Here is a 10,721-nt window from a genome sequence, read left to right on the forward strand (position 1 = left end):
CGCTTAAACTGAACAATACCTATTAAAATTTAATAAAAGCTGCATGATTAGCATGGATTTCGAAACGCTATCTAACGTACACATTTTTGTCACAATAATATCCTTCTGTCGGGATAAACTGATTAAATCATAAGGTAGTCCTATTTAATGAAAACAGTTTATGAAAGTGTGCGTGTTGTTTATCCCGAAATCTCAAAGGAAGCATATCATATGTGATTTGTTAGTTTAAGATGAGTATTCAATGAGCCTTTCGAAATCTTAATTATATTATCTGTATTGTGATATAATGAGATATAAACTGTATGAAAATTTGATTGATTGAAAAACCGCACTTGAATCCCAATATAGCATTTAGACTCGTATTAATAGGGCATTTAAGTATCTAATTAATTTAATAAACAGCACGTCCTAATTAAACATGGTTATAACAACTTACCCACGATATTGTTCGATACTCGATAGCACTACTTAAAGGCAATTAAATTTGACTATTCACGTAAAGCAGTCGATGGCCACTATGCATATACAATTCTTTTATATATTGCTGTAACTGTGTAGCCCTGAAATTCATATAAGCTCTTATGAGACGTAGACGATGGATACAATCGACAACCAAATTGTGCGAGCGCATAAATGTGTGTACAGATAACGATGACAACCTTAAGTGTCTTTGGTAAACACAGTCGCGTAAGAATTTATTTGTTCTGCAGTTTTGAAGTTGTGTCAGAGTGCTTAGAAAACTGACCGGAACAATTAATTTTTGCAAACAAGTTTGAAAAGCTAATTACATGCATTATTGCGCGCGTGTTCATTTTTTATGAAAAACAAAACAGAATGAATTTTTTTTACACTAAGCGGATTTGGTTTTATAAAACTACTTTTTCGTTTCATGTAGGTAGATGATTTTTTCATCTAATTTTGGCGGGAACGTGTGGTAAAAGAACACAACAACAATAAGCACTGATTAAATATATATTTATTTATTCCGTACACACATCTTCAATTCACTGCATGAAATATATTGTATTAACAATGCCAGATGCGAGTTTTCAATGAAAATTATCATTTGAAAACTACACGCCAATATTTGAAAAATCTATGAGTTAAATAATGTATCCAAATAACGAATCAGCAATAATCGATCGAATGTGTAACTCATGAAAGAATTCAGTAAAGACACAGTATCAGAAAAAGTCCATTGAAAAATGTGTACTCTAAAACTGTAGAAACATAGGAAGCGCTATTCTTTGCAGTGTTTCCAGATTCGGTCGTGATCTTACTCTCGGGAATGGCCAGGTTGAACTCAGTCGGCTGCTCGCTGGTGCACTTCTTTTCTTTTATGCTGACGTGCTCGTACACGTTCAGGAGCATATTGAACCCCTGGTATTATGAATTAATCGTGCCTTGTAGAGGACTGCAACCGATGTTTGTATGTGGGCTCTCACACCCGCGAGTTATCATTTCTAATGACATTTCGATATCTGTTTTAACAAATATAAACATAAAATGTTTTGGCATAAAACAATCCCGTTATTATTTGGAACTTTAATTGGAAGTTATATAACAAAAAGTTGAGGCAACGGGCGGCCTCCTTTCATACAGTGACCGATTAGTAAGTCCCAAGATGTGGATCGAGCCGAAACCGACGGCTGAAGTTTTTTAACGTCTGACTTAAAAGTAGCTATAATGTAAACTGACCTTCAATAGTCTATACTTTTGTATATTATACTGAACATTTTAGCGAGTTTGTTTGATGATTTCATATTCAAATATTATGCCTTTTTGCGTGAAAAGGGTAAATATTATGACAAACTGGCATATTGGCTAAACGATTAATTGGCTTCTCGGATTTTTTTTCTTTTTGCGTTTACTACAAAGGCTTAAACAACTAGAGCTTCGTAGGCACTTTAATATTTTATCAGCCAGATATATCTTTTTTAAATACACCATACTAATGGACGATGATAAAGGCAAAAAAGAAGCATACTGATGTAAGGCATTATATATTATGCCTCGGTCACACTGTCACGAATCAGAGCTACGAACGAGCTACGAATACTTTTCGGCACAGTTCGTAGCTATACTTACTGAACCGTGGCTCCCCGTACTTGATCCGTGATCAGTCGTAGTAGTTTTTGGATGTCCGTAGCGACTCTTGACAAATGTTGAACATGTTCAAAAAATTGCTACGAATTTATCGACCGTAGCGTATCCGTAGCAGTCCGTACTAAACCGTAGTGATCCGTACTAGTTCGTAACGTCGTCCGTACCTTTTCGTTGGCCCAAAGATTTTCAATGACTTCTACGGATTGATACGAAGAACTACGGAGCGGTACGGTTACGCTACGTATTAGCTACGATTATTCCACGGATATACTACGGAAAGCCACGGTTCCTGTACGTTGTACTACGGATATTCAGGACTTTGCACGATCTTGTACGATGTACTTCATTTCAGCACGAAACAGTACGGACATGTACGGTCCACTACAATAAATTGCTACTGAAATACATCATTGAAATTATGAAATACATCATTGAAATAAAAACAACCGTACATGCATTTGTTGAGTAAACAATCAGGAACCGCCAGCGTTTGCGATAAATTTGTTACACTTGGATATTGATATGCGACAAAATGCAGAGGCCGTAGTCGAGCTGCTTGACGATACGCGCAGAGGTAATAATGATTCAATATCGTATAACTAGTATAGCTTTGTGCTAAAAGCTACGTATTTAGAAAATATTAGAATTTGAACTTACTAGTAATACATTTTTTTTATTTGCAGGTAAGTGTCTGCCTCATATGCCTTTTGAATCTTGCTCTAATTTTTACGTAATGTAATACTTGTTAAATTAATAGCCAACATAATAAAATACAAAATTAATCATACTTTCCTAAGCATAATGTATATTTCTACATCAATAATTACATACTTTATCAGATCAGCGAAGAAAAATGAGGTGGTGGATAAGAGACTGGCTTTTAAGAAGACCCGCTCTCGCCTAATACAATGATGGCCGAGCTGATGGCTGAAGATCCGGCGGCATTTAGAAACTTCATCAGAATCGGGCCTGATATATTCCATGAGCTATTATAGGTCGTTGGTCCCAGGATCACGAAGAACCACACCTGGTTCAGACAGTCCATCAATCCAGATTTGAAGTTGGCAATTACCTTAAGGTTCTTGGCCACAGGGGGGGGGGGGGGGGCAGTTACCGTACATTGATGTGCTAAGGGTGTTATCCAGACTCCTACTGAGCCTGAGGAGTGGAAGGCCATAGCCGATCGCGGATAAATGGCAATTTCCACACGCCATTTGAGCTCTAGATGGAAATCATGTAGCCATACAATGTCCCAAGAACGGTGGCTAAACTTATTACTATTCTGTTGTGCTGATGGCCCTGGTGGACGTCGATTACCAAATCATATGGGTAAATATTGGATCGCATTTCCCATGAGGACATTGCTCATGAAGCCATTCTCACGACGAGGCTTTGGGAAGGACGAGCGAATTTTAAACTATCGCTCTTCTAGAGCCAGGAGAGTTGTGGAGAATGCTTTTGGTATTTTCGCTCAGCGATTCCGATGCTTAATGTCTTTTCTGCCACAAAGACTCTTCCCCAGACACGGCTGATTCCATTATTTCTGTTACGCGCTGTTGCTGCCGCTTGCACGTTCTCTTCTATTTGAGGCATTTTGTGTATGACAATACAAGAGGCTGTGGGCGCTGTGTTCAATCGTAGTTCGTTCCTACCTGTCCGTACCAGTCCGTCGCAATTTCCACTGCTTCGTAGCGGACCGTTCTAGTTCGTACTTGCCCGTACTAGAACGTAGCGGGTCCGTAGTTAGATCGTACTGATTCGCGTAGCATCGTACTTAATCGTACCAGACCGTAGCGGATTCCTAGTTTGATCGTACCGATTCGTGGCGCTCCGTACTAAATCGCGTCAATCAGTAGCAGTCTGTACCTTTCCTTGTTCGGTTTCCAACATTTTGATGGTAGATTCGTCGAAATCCGTACTCACATCGTTGTGCTCCGTACTGAAATCGTAGCGGCCTACGAATTTTGACAATTTCGTAGTCATTCGTAGCCGATTCAATCGTAGCTCATTCGTAGCCCTGATTCGTGACAGTGTGACCGAGGCATTAAATTATGTACAAATAAATACAAATATTGCACAGCATGATATTTGGTCCAAAAGGCGTGACTGTATTATTGTCATGAAGCGTCATACAATTAAAACATATATCAGATGAAATTGTATCAATCGAAAAACAGTTGCAACAAAGCTGGTTCTTGTTTGTAATTATTATTTTGTGTTACAATCGGCAAACCTTGGTCTACCAGTAACCAGTATAAAACACAACTCTTAGTTGACCTGATTTAAATCTTAGCATTTTATTTTATGACCTAAAAGACTGACGATATTTATGAGGAATACATGTTGAAGCATAAAATGTGTTTGTTCTCAAACTTAAGTTTTAATAAATGTATCCAATTATTAAATGATACGATTATTTACATGTTATTTTACATTCAATAATGTTTGATGAAGTATACGCAGTTTGTTTTTCATTATTTATTTATGCACTAAGGCGATGATGGTAAGGTACGAAGGTTTGAACATTGTAATAAATATCGAAGCATGCATGCGGTGTTCAAGATATGAAATAACGTAAACGTTATTGCATACGATTTGTTCCAATTTAAATTGCATGAATAAATTACACGCTTTATACTCGAATATTGAAACAGCATTTTCATGTTGTAGGAGCCTTATATCCTAAAATAGGTCAGGTTTTATAAAACAAGAAATCGCCTCACACAGTTGTCATGATCCTTGAATGTTCTAAAACTGAAAATCTGTAATTTCATTTCGTTCCCTTCATAGATCAACCAATTGAAGGTTTACGTACCCAAACTTAACGATTAAAAGTGTGTTTTATCTAGTGTCTTACCTGGATTTACATTCTTCAGTCCCTTGGCAGTATATAGAAAGTAGTATCCAGAACACACATAGCCTTGTGTACACTTCGGGGTCAACATTTCGTTTCTTGCACAGGTGTTCAATTTTTCAACAAATGATAAACCCTCACGAAGTGTCTGTATCCATCCCGGTGGAACATTCGTTACCTTGTATGCAACATGCATGCACAAAGGGCAGTCGGCTGAAAAACATACAATTATATTTGTAGACGAAGAAATTATGTATTATAAAACTATTCAGGAAAAATATTAACCACCTCAAAAATTATTCACACATTACACGTTCAAGTTGTTATTTATAGAATAAATCTACTTTAAAGTTATTTTAAAACACGCCATTAAATTGTCTAAATACATTTTGTATATTATAACATCAATGCTATGTTTTGGTTCAGGTTGAAAGAAAGAAAAACCTTCAATCCCACACAATCCTGTCGCAATAATCGTTACACATTTATTTTTTGTATGGCACACCTATGAACTAGTCTTAATGTGTAGCAACAGTTTAAAAAAACTGACATGTGAATGTGTTCTAACTGTTCACACTATGTATGTTTCGTGACACTAATGCCTGGCCCCAGTGACAAATAGCAGTGCCATCCGTGTCCATGAGACACATTTCTAGTTATGTTTGTATTATATTCTTCTTGGAAATTCAGATTTTTGAAGACAAATAGACGGACTGAAAAACAGAAAGAGAGACCGACACGGCAATAACAAAATTTGCATAAGAAGTATCATGCTATCTTATTTATTGTTTGTAAATATTTGTTGTATGAAAAATTTAATTCATATAATCGATTAATTCATGTTTTTCAAACTATTGATAGAAGGTAAAGAAGGTGTTTGCAAGTTAATCATGTAAACATTTGCCATATGCAATGAACAGCATCAGCTTTGTAGAATTCAACATTTTGCTATCATGGGAAAACGCGTCTGCGCCGTATTAAGGTATTTAGACCAAAATCAAAATATTGACGGTCGATCTGATAGGCCAAAAATAAAGCATTTGAATATGACTAATCTGGCCTGTGTTTTCTGTGCTTTTATAACGTGGGTTGCGCAATCATAAATCCTATTAAACAAAGATTACAAAGATTAAAATTCTCAAAAAGGACACACATATATAGTTATTGAATATAATAATTGACCCTTATGGTTCGGTCAATACCATACTTTATATCAGATTGCTTAACATTAAAAGCATCTAAGTATTCGTTAAAAACGATCAACTTTCAAGTAATCTTGTCTCGACTTTATTTTGGTATGTGCATGCCACAATACACGATGGTAGCTAATAATTTTGAATTTGACATACAACTTATTTACATATTATGTTTTTTAGTATAGTTTATCACTGTAAAATGATTTAATAAATTAATGACTAAAATGACAATTTATTTTATCACATGCTATACCCTGTTTCCAATGTAATACAACCATTACATATTTGTGTATGTTACACATGTGTAAGACAACATTTTTAAGCGTTTTCATTGGCTAAGTTTTTGTTTATTGACCAATCACATTTTGTTATTTTGCTGAAATGACGTTGCAACGTCAAATTACGTCACGAAATGTAAACAACATTCGGGATTTATCACTATGTTTGCGTAAATATTTATTTAATTTGCTCATTTAAAAGCATGTGATAAAAAGATCTGACACTCGTTGTCATATCATACCATATTTTATGAAACTCGTCCAGGATATTCGTTAGTAAGCTCGCCAACGGCTCGCTTACTAACAAAATTCCTGAACTCGTTTAAAGGGATCTTTTCACGCTTTGGTAAATTGACAAAATTGAAAAAAGTTGTTTCAGATTCGTAAGTTTTCGTTTTAGTTATAATATTTGTGAGGAAACAGTAATACTGAACATTAACCATGCTCTAATATAGCCATTATATGCATCTTTTGACGATTTTAAAACCTAAAAATTATAAAGCGTTGCAACGCGAAACGATTGAATAATTTGGAGAGTTCTGTTTTTGTCGTTAAATTTTGTGAAACTACGAAGATTGCTTATATAAGGTATAAAATACGTCAAGAATGTGTACTCGGCGGAATAGCTCAGTAGGCTAAAGCGTTTTTACTTCAGGACTCTGGCAGGACTCCAGGGGTCACTGGTTCGTAACCTGCTCCGGGCAATGTTCTTTTCCTTTTTTTAATTTTTTTCTTGATTTTTTACTGGAGCTTTTATGATCCAATGTTTACATTTATCAATATAAAGCATTTAATGAATAAGTTAAAAAAATGCCAAAATCTGTGAAAAGGCCCCTTTAATAAAATATGGTATGATATGACAACTCGTGCCAGATCCTATATTTATTGTATTGGGTTTATATTTGTATAAGTGTCAGCATTTTGTAAGTGGTTAGAATGTACAAACGTCCAGTGTCACGTATCTGAATAAACAAAATGCCCGCAGGTTAGATTCAGTAACTTAAATGCTTAGCGCGAAACACTGCACTTGAACTTTTTTAAGAACAATTGTGTTATCTTTCCGCGACTCTTTACCTCCGTATCTCAAAAGATTTGTTCGGCTTGGTCGATTTCTCCAATCGTAGGAATGTTTTCGATAGCGCCAGAAACCGGAAGAAATACGTATAATATAGAAGCTATCGGTGGAAAATATGACTCCAGTGCTCGCAATCAGTTTAGCCCTAACTTGAAAAAGGAGCAGAATATGACGGACTCGATATTGTTACTAAATTCGTTTTTGAAAGCCATCCGAAGCCATATTGCATCTTGATTAGTTCAGAAATATATACTGAATCCTTAGTTGTCATACATAAGCATCAAATTCCGGAGAGAAAGTCGCTTAAAACACGTTCGGATGTGCTGCGAAAGGAAAAAAGTATGTTTTAGCTTCGTTTCCTTTCTAATGTTTACCCTAAACATAATCAATCACTTCAATCAGTTATTTATATGTATGACATATTTCCCGCTTTTTGTAATAATTTCAATCTAATAACACAGCTGCATTGTGATTTCAATAAATCGACACTAGTTGTTTTTTAACCCATTTATGCCTAGTTGACTCTCCCATCTTTCTAAATTGGATCAATTTATTAAAAAATAATGGATATTTAGTATATCTATTTCTATATTTAATATATTTCGTAAAAAAATTATATCAAGCAAACAGCGCAGACCCTGATGAGACGCCGCATCATGCGGCGTCTCATCCGGGTCTTCGCTGTTTGCCAAGGCCTTTTTCTAGACGCTCGGCATCAATTGGTTAATATCAAATAAGAAACCCATTATAAAACGAATAACTTTCAATTCATGTATCGTGATTGAGAAACGCTTGTATTAATGCAACATGAGATGTTCTGGTATTTGAAATAGCATCTAAATAGATATGTCAACAATTTGAACACACCTCAAATGGTTTTCCTAATCGCCGATCAAATGCGCCAAAAGGGGACAGACACAGACAAGACACAGGTAAGATATAGTAAGCAACTAAAAAAAAAACATATTCTAAATCGCTTAATTGCATTTATATCAACAGAGAAAAGCACTCTTTCGAAATAGACAGTACTTACTAATGGTGAACGGAGTGACAGTAAATTGATTCACTTCGCACGAAACAACGTTAAGTGCATTTTTTGTGAAGCTGGTAAAACTGTAGATAGCTCACTCTATTTGAGCAAAATGCTGCTAAAGAATTATTTAAATAATCCCTGACTTATAGCACATGTTTATATCTAATATACACGAGTGTGCAACGATTTACATTGAAATAATTGAATCGTGCATAAACATTTAACAAAAACTAACATTTTACGTTATTATAAATATTCATTTAAATATATTTTTTTAAGTAAACGTTCTTTTTTAATTTTCGCATCTTGTTTTAAACGTTGAAATTAAGACTCTATATGCCCTATTAAATCACATTGATGTCACATTATCATAAGCTTGGTTCAAGTTTGAATAATAATTAATGTTTAATTAACCAACTAAGTAACCCATTTCAATAAACCAAAGTACAACACATACCGTGCACTGAACAACAGCCGTGTAATATTCCGAAAACCACCCAGATTGAAATCTTCATATTTTTCAATGCGGCATTGGGTATTATGGTATCGCAAAGACCTTTATACCCACTTCTTGAATTGTATCAAAGAGCAATAATTTCCCGGAGTAACACGGCTCGTTTTGAAAAGAAAATGCAAAACATCCTGTTTAGATTTTGTTATCTTGAAATTCGAATGTGTTTATGCTTTCAGCCGCCTTTGAGTGCAGGCATTTGTTTTTCCAAGTAATTGTTTAGAGATTGTCACTTCAGTTTGCACAGGGCAGCTAAAACTTCCAAAAAGGACGCCACTGACTGTTTTGAATAAATGTTCTTTCGTTAAATAACCTGGAGAAAAAAATGCACGTAAGCATCAACCGAAACGATGTCTGAAGCGAAGAAATGTAATAATTATGCATTCAGAACCGTGAACAACAACTTTGATATTATATCAGTAGTATTAAAAACCATTCTCGAATAAAAGCATCAAGTCTTTAACAACTGACAATAAGCGTTATATAAGTCTCGTGATTGGTATTACATGCATTAATAAAATAATAATTACCACACAATATATGCACGAATATTTTTAATTAAATGTGAGTACAAAATATACATGCTTTCTCCCGAACCGTTAATAAAATGATAGAGGCAATTTTATGATACGGTAAGAATAGTCTTAAAAAGGTTTGGTATAACAGACGAAAAATACAAGCTTCTTTCACTTTTTTAAAAGTTATGTAATTTTAACTAAACTGAAATAATTTGTATTAAGCTCAGCGAGTACCATATAAGAAAAACAAAAACAGACATCATATCAATATGGATCCAGTCCCTTGATTATAACCGCTTAAAGAAAAAATCATATTGCGCCATCGATGGAAAAAGAATTGTCTTATAATTTCAATGTCTCATGTTACTGTTCGCTTCAATGGGAAGACATGGTATAAAATGATTCATGTTAGAACAGAAATGAAATCTGTCACGTTTCAGTTTTAATTTAAAGCACAAAATATTCGAATATATCTATAGATAAGACTTCTAATGGTCTTAGGAGTTATAGAGACTGGCACGGCACGCGCGCTCGATATTTAGCACGCCCGATGTATGTATGGAAACAGTAACCGATCTATCCTCCTGAGGGAATTTTCTTGATTTATCAACTGTATTTCACTATGTACATAAAGTGTTTGATAGTTCTTATTAAAATGACGTCGGATCTTTATGGCAAAGATAACAAGTTTTGTAAACATTATATGAAATTGTGACATTTTTAAACCTGATTTGAAAAAAACAGGTTAAGATAGTATTATGCTATCTGTTAACGACGGGCATTTGTTTTATCATGTTATCTTCTGGGACTTTCAGTTTCAATTTGCTGACGTATAAAAACCGGAATTTAACACGAAAGCTTATGGGTTGTTATTTAAAATCATGTATTACTTGCAAAGTTTTATAAAATGAAGTAAAATTAAACAATACATTCACAAAACTATATTGCATAAAACTGATTTTGTGTTTACTCGATATATATCGTCTTTAAATGCGGAAGCATGGACGGTGCATGTGCGATCAATCTTTACGAAACATCAACACGATGCAATTGCAATGTTATTGAATGATAAACGGTCATGGGATAAAGATACATTTGATTTTCTGAATTTGTATCAATTATTGAACAAACATAAGGCCACATTTATATA

General features: G+C 34.8%; 1 protein-coding gene across 1 annotated transcript in view; it reads right to left on the reverse strand.

The window, feature by feature from the left end:
- Positions 1-960: 960 nt before the first annotated feature.
- The window catches only part of LOC127843785 (uncharacterized), a 38,624-nt gene continuing 28,863 nt past the window's right edge, over positions 961-10,721 (reverse strand). Inside the window, exons 3-4 of the transcript XR_008032337.1 lie at positions 4,964-5,173; positions 961-1,481 (exon numbers count right to left, since the gene is read on the reverse strand). The gene's annotated coding sequence lies outside the window, so the exon portion shown is untranslated. The remainder of the gene's footprint in view (positions 1,482-4,963; positions 5,174-10,721) is intronic.

The sequence above is a fragment of the Dreissena polymorpha genome, chromosome 9, assembly GCF_020536995.1.
Source record: "Dreissena polymorpha isolate Duluth1 chromosome 9, UMN_Dpol_1.0, whole genome shotgun sequence".
Taxonomy (NCBI): Eukaryota; Metazoa; Mollusca; class Bivalvia; order Myida; family Dreissenidae; genus Dreissena; species Dreissena polymorpha.